At 45.5% G+C, this 10886-nt stretch overlaps 1 protein-coding gene across 1 annotated transcript in view; it reads right to left on the minus strand.

Moving 5' to 3' along the window:
• The window catches only part of CCDC134 (coiled-coil domain containing 134), a 51000-nt gene extending 41888 nt beyond the window's left edge, over positions 1–9112 (minus strand). Inside the window, exon 1 of the mRNA XM_086963479.1 lies at positions 8870–9112. The gene's annotated coding sequence lies outside the window, so the exon portion shown is untranslated. The remainder of the gene's footprint in view (positions 1–8869) is intronic.
• Positions 9113–10886: the final 1774 nt, after the last annotated feature.

Consider the following 10886-nt stretch of genomic DNA (forward strand, 5'->3'; position numbering starts at 1 on the left):
GCAGTGCCGTCTAAACTGCAATTTAACACTTCTCTCAGCTAAGCCCCTAGGCTTGTACTGCCTGACCCTTTCATACTCCTCTAACAAAAAAACAGTCCCTGCTGCTGCCAGCACCTCACAGGCTGCATTCAGGGGTAACATCCCTGCCTGCGCGTCTCACATTATCAATACATTCCAACGTCACTTCTAAAGTGCTAAAGACTAAAAGGCATTCGAGCTCCGGGCCCTTCCTATACCCATTCACAGGGCCCAATCCTGTAAGCACATATATATACCCCACTTCAAGACAGTACACTGGTGCGATAAACACCAAAGTGCCTGCAGTCTCACAGACCTCACACACTTCCCCACAGGTAATTAATGGATTTTGTGTAACATCCGCGACCCTAATGCATTCGGGGCGTCATAGTCTTGTTTTGCTACAACTGAACTGATTAGACTGAAATCAATTGTGGTTTTAAGTTCATGGCTGGCTCAGTGTCCGCACCCAGCTAGAGTAGGGCGGCCACGCTATATCCACATTCAAATTGTTACCACTTCCTAATTACTCTTAGTGCTGAATCTACATAGACTACACCCCCCTAGAACACTCAGCAGTAAATGCATTTAACCAAACGCGTCTTTGCCACACGCTAGCTCATTGCAGTGCAACGGACGAAAAAGTATATAGCACTGCCCAAATATAACAAAGGTGCAATAAAATGCCACTAGTTATTTGCAGATTCCACCAAAACCAATGGTAACAATGAAATGTCCCTTCGTGAAATAAGCCGCTTTCGTTTCACCTTAAAAACGTTTTATTTTTAAATAAATGTAATCCTTCACAAATTAGCAGAAAGACTCACTGTAACATTCGACAAAACACACCACAAAGAATGTCCGTGACGAGCTCTTGAGACAAGGGTACACTTGCTAGCTCCGAGGTTAACGTAATTTCGCACGCACATCTTTTTTTCCTGTTAGGCTTCGAAGCACTTCATTATATATATTTTATTTAACTTTTCGTTGTGGTTTAGGAGTTACGAACACAGGCTTTATTAAGAGCGCTTTACATGTCATACAAAGTTACAAGTGAGTGGCAAAAGTACAAATGTAAAGGTATTTCAAAATAAAATAAGCACAACTGGAAAAACGAGGGCAACAGTAGCAAAGGGAAGCGATTGTTGCCAATGCCAGCATAGGGGCATGTTCCTCCATACAAGTTTTCTAGACACCCCCATTGGGGTCTGGGGCCCCCATTCTTGAACGACCCTGCCTTAAGAAGGCCTGTTCCCCGACGCTATGCCGAAATCGTGTCTGATGGGGACTGTCGGGTGGCCAGCGCCTGGAGGTAGCCTCTCTGGCGTGAGGCGCTAAACAGAGGCAGCGTGCCTCATTCACACACTTACCTCGCTGCCCGCGATGGGCCGGAACCCATCCGGCATGGCTCCGACCTGGGTGGGACGCTGTTCAGGCCTCGACCTTGGCCAAGGTGAAAGGTCACAGGAGGGTGGACCCGCTGAGCGCTGCTCCTGCAAGAAGTCCCCAGGAAGCCATGGGATGGGGGCACAGGGAGGGACCCTTGAAGGATGATGGGCACCGTGTGGGCGAGGATGTTTTCTTGGCGCTGCTTCTGGGAGCTCTGAGGAGTGAGTGGGCAAGGAGGGGAGTGAGTGGGCAAGGAGGGGTGTGGAGGGCAGGGTAGGGCTGGCACGGGTGGGTGCAGAGGGGAGGTGAGTGTGCTCGGCTTCACAGGGGCTGGAACGTCCTTCAGAGCGGAGTTATTTATTTATTTATTGGCATTTGTAAAGCGCAGCATATACCCTGGGGTGTCTTGGCGCTGAATAATTTGCCGGCTGGGTGAAACTGCCTTGCTCTGATGATTATTCTATACCTGGTGTCATTTAGAAGTTTATTTATTAAACAGCCAAGTTTTTAATTTCTTGCGAAATTGGAGTAGCGTGGGACATGCCCTAATGTCCTGGGGTAGGGTATTCCAAAGTTTGGAAGCCGCCACTACAAACCGTCGGTCTCCCCACATCACAGTTTTGGTTCGAGGTACCATAAGTTGGTTACTGTTAGTAGAGCGCAATTGGCGTGTGGGTTGGTATGGTCGTAGATGGTCTTTAAGGAACTGTGGACCCTGTTTGTTTAGGACTTTGTATACAATGCACTGGGATTTGAATCTGGCTCTATTCTGAATCGTCAACCAGTGTAGTTTGGGGATGGCATTGGATAAAGGAGCAAATTTTGGAATTCCCAGAATGAGACGTGCTGCTGCATTCTGTATAGTCTGCAGTTTTTTTAGGACTCTTGCTTGGGCGTTGATAAAGAGCCCATTGCAATAGTCTAAGGATGTCAGGACTAATGAGCTCACCAGAGTTTTAATGGCGGTGGTTGGAAGATAGTTCCTGCCCTCCGCCTGCCCCGCCCCGCCACACCGCCCCTCATTGGTCGGGAGGAGGGTGAGATGACACCCGAGGAGCCCTGCCGACGCTCACTTCGTCTTCGCTGGGGGCATTGACGGCAGGGAGAGCAACTCTACAGCCAGCTGACAGCCTTCCGAGGGAGGAGGCCCCGCGGAGTCGAGGTGTGCACAGGAAGTGCACACTTGTGTGCACACACAAGCCGCAGCTCACTCCTCGTGTGCACACAAGCTGCAGAGCAATCCTCGTGTGCACACAAGCTTCACGGAGGCTGACAACTGGTCCGGGGTGCTGCACTGCTCCACACCCCCACAGGTAGAGATGACGGGGTTGACAGAAACGCTGCAACCTCCCCCTCACCCGGCAGCCGAGACTTCCGGCCACTGAGACCAGACAATTGGTGAGAAGATTGGGGACGGACAGGTTTGTCATTAGCAGCTTGTACGGCTGAAATCGGCATCGTGCCTTTGGCAGGGAGTGCAATGAGGGCGGGTGCCGTCAATGCCAGCACAGATTCGGGGGCGTTCCCGAGAACAGGCTTTCGGCTGACGTAGCCAAAAGCCAAAAATTCTCGGAACGCCCCCGAATCTGGTCCGGGATTGACGGACAGAGCCTTCTCCCAATGGCTAGCCTCCATTTATGGAGCTAGCCAATGCGAGAGTGGGGACGTTCCAGTCCCCACACACATATCATTAAGTTTTTCCTAGCGCATGCGTACGAACATTGGCTAGGCAAAACCTAAAAAGGTAAACAGTGTACCTTTTCTATCGTCATCTGTGCGCTCTAGAATTCTTCCCAGATGACTTGAGACACATAAACCAACTCTGGTCATTCAAAAAGGCCCTCATCTCCATAATGCTAGAGAAATTTCTTGACATTATAGGAGTGCGATATGGCTAGCTATATGTCCATCACGTTGAAGAATTCAAGAACCCGAATGAGAAGACTCCTTCAAAGAAATAATTACTGCCTTCTATATTGACTGTCTTGTTGATCTGGATGGGTTCTCATACATTACCAAAGGAATGTTTTGAGTATCTGAACCTCAAAACACATGAGATACCCCAGGAAAGCCTGAATATTTGAGCAGATTTTCTAAAAGAATAATACTAAGATTTCGAATCCATTATAAGATAGTTTGTCACTGCATTTTGACATCTTCCATCCCAAAGCATTCAAAGAGAATCTCCCAATTAGGAAGAATTCAAGAATGAGGCTCAACTGTTCGAGATGTAGGTCTTTGCAGACACAAACATGATAATTTAAAGTGTAACATTTTCAAATCTGTGTTAAACGATAATTTATTATAAAATAAATCAGTCCGCCATATAGAGTTTGTACATTTTCTCCTGCTTCCTTTAATTATTTTCTTGATCACGAACACAGAAAGAGAGCAGAAATGTTTTGTCACTCAACAAAAAAATGGGACCTCTTCAAGGCAGGATTAGAAAGCAGCTGGTTTGGTGTCACCTGAAGTTGTGATGGTAGTTATTGTTGTCAACATGTATACAATAGTCTGAAAAGGCAAACTTCAAGATAGATTGAGCAAGTGTCAGACTACATTAGAGGCACTATCAGATGAACAGAACCAAGAGGGTAAAATATCCATTATACATGTCACTATGCATTATAAGTGTCCCTACGTACAATATTCTGCCCAACAAAATACAAGAAGGATATTCTCAGACATTGGAAGAACCTTGACACTGGATCTAAGACAGACACCCCCACTATATGTTTTTCAGGAGAAGGAAAGAATTTGCAGGATCAACTAGCCTGTCAAGGTCCCAAGAAAATGGGGCACAGGGGAGTGCAAGGGGTCTCAAACATCTGGGATGTTTATGTGTGGTCAATGTACAGACTGCCATTATACCAGGAAGAGGATGCAGGTTGGAACACCTTTGGAGCAAATAACTCACAAACTAACTCCAGAGGGGTTGCTTATCTCTTCACATGCCCTTGTAACAAATTAAACATATGCACGGCAAGCAAACAAACAAACAAAGATTAGGACTTCGTTCCTTGACAACCAACCATGATTAGAAGTGAAGGGCTCTCCTCTTTTAATTAAGCATTTTCAAGAGAATGAACACAGGGCAGATGATCTGAACTGGTTTGTAGAGAAACGTAGTTGGTTAGGGAACAACCTCCCATGGAAAGGATGCTGCTGCACAGAGGGCAACTGCTCGGTGATTAACCTTCATGCCCACAGTGTGCTATTAAATGATAACTCGGCGTGGTAACTGATATATTAGTCTTCATGTTGAGAAACCGCTGTTGATTCTAATTGTATATGTCTGTACTAGCGGTTTCTAGGATGTGGTGTCTCACATGGCTGTATATTCCAAACTGCATTGCGAATTCTCTCAGCCTTCTTTTGTGTCTGTCTGGTAAGTATAATTCTGAAATGCTATATATGGCAAGATGCCCATAGAATGTTGGGAAGCAATTTGCGGAGATAAAAACTTAACTGATCAAGGGTGTTGGGTCCAATTTATTATGTGTCCTATCATTTTAGCCCTGCGTTCTACAACTGAAAAACATCCACTTGCCCACTGGGTGAATTGCTATATTTCTTCCAGCAGTGATGGGCCTAATGGGGCTATGAGCAGATCCATTGAGGTGTGCTGGAGAATTTAGCATGTCAGATATATGCGAGCTAAAGCACTGTCAACAATGGGAACTAGAAGCAGGCACCGTGGGACACCTAGTTCACTATGGATGACACCCACTCCTACACATCATTTACTGCAGAAACGTGGGTTATAGTATATCTGTGCATCAAGGATGAACCAATTAAAGTTAGGAAAGGGAATATTTACAAGCACTGCAATACCATGTTTACGAGTATCAGGACAATCGAGGGTTAGAGGGAAACTCGGATATTTATTTTTTAGCCACTGGTGTCCTGGAGCTTTACCTTACTGTTGAATCCATCTTGGATACAACAGCCGACCAGCAAACAGCAATCATAAAAAAACAGATTCGCAAGGGCAGGAAGGAAGGCGCTCCGGGTCCAAACGGCATTCCGCCAGCCCTATTCAAGGAAAAAAAAAAATCACAGAATGGGCTACCAATATGCAACCGCTATTTGCGGAAGTAAGACTCTTAAACAAAATCCCAGAATCTTGGAGAGGGTCGACGATTGTCCCCATATTCAAAAAAGGCGACAAAACGGACCCTAATAACTACCGACTAGTAGCCCTCCTCGATAACGAGGCAAAATACTTTGCGGGAACTCTCTTAGAGGAAATTGCGCAATGGGCGGATACAAATCAGATAATACCATTGAACCAGACCGGTTTCCGGAAAAATACTGGAACAGCTACCAATATTCTGGCCATCTCTCTAATGATCGACGCAGCAAAAACAAAAAAACTGCCGCTGCACATGTGCTACATCGACTTCAGTGCAGCGTTTGATAACATCGAGAGAGGCAGACTTTGGGGGAAACTGACACAATGGGGAATACCGCAGCCGATTCTAAGCATGCTGAAGCTTCTACACTCTGATACTTGGGTGCAGGTGAAGCTAGGAGGCGGCACACACCTATCATCCAAAGTTCGTACCACCAAAGGCCTGAAGCAAGGGTGCGTGCTTGCCCCAATATTATTCAATCTGTTTATGGCAGACCTATCAGACACACTCAACATATGCAACTCCGACTCCCCGAGGCTGGGGGGGAAAACTTTTGAGTAACCTGCTGTATGCGGACGACGTTGTGCTACTTAGCCACACCTACATCGGCCTCCAGCAGCTTCTGATCCAAATGCACAGCTATGCCACGGAAAACAAGCTTAAAATAAATCTGAGCAAGACACGCACCATGTCGATCAACACCAAGAAGAAGTCTCAGAAGACATGGGCATTAGGCGGTCAAAAAATAGAGTCGGCACTTGTTTATAAATACCTGGGAGTTCTCTTCGACAGAGATGGCACCTTTGCACAACAAAAGCAGGAAGCAAAAAGGAGTGGGGCGTGCATCGCTGTTACACTAAAAAACATAGCCAATCAGCTGATGGGGCCAATTCTAACCCCCTATCTGAGAGTTATCCAGGCCAAGCTACTCCCCTCTATCTGCTATGGCAGCGAGGCGCTGCGTGGGAAAGACTCCAAGAACCTGGACACAATCCAGACAAAAGCCTACAGAACAATGTTTTCCCTTCCGTCCTACACATCCCCGGCCCAACTTAGGCTGGAATTTGGATTGAAAAAGCAAGCCCTTGCCAGACAGGGAGCGTACATCAACTGCTGCCACAAACTCTGCTCGGCCCCCACCAACACTCTAAACTCGCTGCTATGGCAAGACATCCAAAATAGGGATACATCTCAGGCAAGATCCTACCTGAAGACTGCTCTGGTGGCCACTAATCTAACTGTGATTTGGGACATGCAACTCGGGCACAACTCATTTAAAAAACTAGTCTGGAAAACCGTTAAAACACTATCCTTACTAGAGGACAAGGCCACATTCGCTAAAAGAAACCATGCCTGGATGTCATTAAACTCTTATAAAATGCTGACACCACAACCCTACTTCAGCCAGGGTTATCCTAAGACAATAAAACTGAAGTTCTTGAAACATAGACTAGGGGTTCTGCCCAGCAGAGAGTATCTTCCACCATGGCTCAGGAGAAACGGCCACGAAGTTTGTCCGTTTTGCAAAACAGACAAGGGCGATATACTTCATCTGACCTGCCTCTGCGAAGAGCTACGGCCGGCCCGTCAACAGCTCTTAAAGGCCCAGCTTAAGCAGCTAGGAACTTGCACAAGAAGGCAAGCGGTTCTCGCCTGCCTGAACCCTTCGAACACGCAACTGAATTGCAGATACGTTAAGTTCCTTGCAATGATCGAGCAAAAATTGTCAAAACAAAAAACTTCCGAACATTGACACAGACAACATGTAGGCGGCCCACAGGAATACGCTGCCCCCGCCTTAAAGACAATTGCTCCTTGCTAATCAGACTGGGTTTTTCTGTGTATGCTTTTTAACGACGAGAATAATGCACAAATCTTAATGATTTTTTAATGTCTATTTTTTTACTTTTTTCTTATGTTTACTGATTGTAATACGCTTTGCACTGGTTTTAATTAACTATGCATAATAAACTTACTTACTTACTTACTGTTGAATCCAAAGGTGAGCACCAACTACGCTTTTTAAGCCCTTGAGTCTCAGGGTAGCGAAGTCTACCTGAGAGTTGGTGTGGAGTAGACACTCAGATCTCAATAAGACACATAAGAGCAATTAATAAATGACTGTCCAGATAAGGCTTTTAAGTAAAAGAAAAAAAGTACTTTACTTCCACACACATACACACAACCGAATGTGGTACATGAACGTCAAGAGGGCAAAAACATGGTACACAGTAAAAAAGATTGGAATCAGCGTGGAACGGAACCAGCTGGTATTAGCGGATGCAGTTCCCAATAATCAGGTGTAACAGAATACAGTTTGTGTAAACTAGAGCGCGATTGACTTCCGGGGAAAGGGGTGGGTTTGAATCTTCTGGGTAGCCCGAGTACCTCCCCAAAGTAAACAAGCTAGGTTCTTAACAGGGCATGAATTGTGCCAACGTCCTATTTCTCCCGCCAGGCCGCTCAGTTGCACTGTACCGTCGATTTAGTCTGTGGCGGATTAAGTAGATCCGTTTCCACTTGCTGGAGACTGGCACAGTGCAGGCTCCAGCTGGTGCACCACACACAGCTCACTAAGCTGTGTTGCTGACTTTGCCCCTGGCCGATGCCTTTGCTCTCTCAGACGTCCACGTCTTGCTGCGGAGTGGTGGGGTTAAATATGGCAGTTCTGTTTTTTCTTCAAAAGAGCTGAGGTAGCTTGCTTTGGGGTTGGAACATTGGCCATGAGGGGCAAACAGCCATAGCAGACACCCTCCTTCGCAGAACCTTAGTCTGCATTGGCGCACCAGGAACATTTGCATCGGGGACCTGGGCTGTAGTTTCACTGCAACCCACGTATGAGAAACAGTGATTTTTCATCAATTTGTCTTTACGTTCAAGGACATTTGCTCTCTTCTATCTCCTACATTTAAAGTGAGTTATAGGCAACACAATTGCCCACTCCCCCAATTATTTAATAAGCTCAGTCTACTGCAACCGTTTTGAGGGGTCACATACTTAAAACATTTCAGGTTGGGGGTGACCCGAAAAAAAAAAGTTTCAAGACCTCCAAGCCCCCACGTTCACAGCACAGCTGTTGAGGGAGGTGGAGATCCCTCTGCATAACCCCTTGGGTTCAACACTCAAGGAAACGTGTCTCTGGGGGCGAATTGTCACTCCCCATGTCCCTCTGTAAGGTTCTCACGCCCCCCCCCCCCCTCCAGCCCTCCCCACTACAAGGCTCTAAATCCACGTGGAGGCGGACGAATTCTCGGGCGCTGACGCTCTCACCTCCGAGGGTAAATGATTGCCCGGGTTGTCACTCTTCATGCAGCCAAAGCACTCACCTCAGAGGGCTGTCACTCTCCAAACCGCCCTCCTCGTATCTCGCTCCACAAGGGAAGGCCTCCACATAAGTGTTACTGGGAAGGACCGCAGGCTCGCCCTCACCTAGGCAAGGTCTCTCCGGGAGGTGTCACTCCCGCGGGCCACCTTTGTCTCTCATGCTGCTTTTCTCTTGATTTCTCGTTCCTCTTCCAGATGCACTCAGATACTACTCGCATTCCCGGCATCCCTTGCTGGAACACGACACTTCCGATCACGGCTACCCACAAGCCTCTGTTCTGTAGTTCCAATTAATTGCTTTCACGGCATCGAGGGAGCGCAAGCCTTGCACCTCACGAAGGTCAAATGCAGTTAGGGACTTCATCAAAGACCTACATTTATACATAACCTAAGTGAGGCTTAAGACTTCCGATATGGTTGTCTTTCCCCTAAATGTGTGTCAATCTTAGTCAATTCAATTCAATTCAAGATAGCTTTATTCGGTATTTTGACAAAAAACCATAAAAGCATGACATACAAATACGAAGCAAAAAACAGACTAAACAACTTTTCTCATATACAAAATTTCTTACAATATAAAATATCATCAGAGTAAAAAGGATAAAATAGAACAAATTCATTAAAATGTGCATATAAAAAAGTTCTAATATTCATTTACAAGACTCTTGGGGTTCATACAGTCTACTGCTGTATACGTATTATTCGGTGTTTATAAGGAACATTATAATACGAATTTTCAGTTTTATGTTTAACCAAGAAGTCCTATGCGTTTCCCATGGACCCCCTGCATTTTACAATAAACGCCAGGAATTTTATCGCTGTCACTATGGTAACTTCATCTTGCAGCATATATAATCTAAACAATGCAGTTTTACAGGTTCTTACACCCCATGACTTTAGCAGTGGTAACAGGTATCTTTTTCTCCCCCACTCATAGTACTTACAGAAGAGTATACAATGTAAGTTTGACTGTCTGGATAAGTCATCGCACGGGCAATTTTCCATATTTACAGCCCAGATGTTTGTGATGGGGAAAGATACAAGCCTATAGAACGACTCCGTCCTCATTCGGGTCATGAGCATTCTATGGTAACACGAGTAGATTGGTGCTAAATAAGCATGGATACCCGGGCCATGTAAAATATTACGATGAGCTACTATGGTGGATTTGTGCCCGTCTAAATACCATCTTCGTTCCGCCAGTAGATCTAAACATGCCGTTTTTAGAGATTTTTTTGATATTAGTGAGCATGTTGTGGGGTTTGAATAAAGATCTGGTTTACCAATAGAAAGAAAAAACTTTTTCACATAGGCTAGCCATGGTTGTTTGGTAGACGCAGAGTAGTTTAGACAGTCATTAATTACTTCCCTGTTGAACCCTGTGTCCTCGCATGTCCAAATCTTAAACCACAGCATTACAGGTGCTATTTTTATCAGATCTGTGATATGTACTCTGTCCAGTTCGTTGTGGCACACAGTGGTAGACGTGGAGCGAGGGACTGAGAGTAGATATCTAAGGAAAGCATTTTCCACTGTTTGGATCTGTGTGCTATCTGCTATGCCCCATATACCCGCCCCATATACGGCGGTAGACACGCATTTAGCAGCATATATCTTCAATAATATGTTCACAGGTTTCTTGCCCAGTCTCTTAGCAAAATGTTTAAGAGCGCCTATTGTACGGGCAAAGGCTAAATTCCTCGAGGTTATTGCTGGTGACCATGTTCCCTTGTTATTAAATGTGATTCCTAAATAGGAAAAGGTTTTGGTCATCGCTATCTTGCTGGTGTTTACAAAGGTTTTGCAGTCTGGTGTGTTTTTTCGCAAAGAGCATGACATTGTAAATGTTTTTCCCTCATTTATTTTTAAGCCTCTTGAGGACATAAAAGATGAGAAACCTGTTATGGCTTTCTGAAGACCTAGCTGTGTGCGGGCCATAATCACAGCATCGTCGGCATACAATAATAAAGATACTGGGGTGCCATTTATTTTAGGATAGTCAACTCTAAGATCATTTAA

Source organism: Lissotriton vulgaris, chromosome 1_1 (genome assembly GCF_964263255.1).
Source record: "Lissotriton vulgaris chromosome 1_1, aLisVul1.2, whole genome shotgun sequence".
In the NCBI taxonomy this organism is placed as follows: Eukaryota; Metazoa; Chordata; class Amphibia; order Caudata; family Salamandridae; genus Lissotriton; species Lissotriton vulgaris.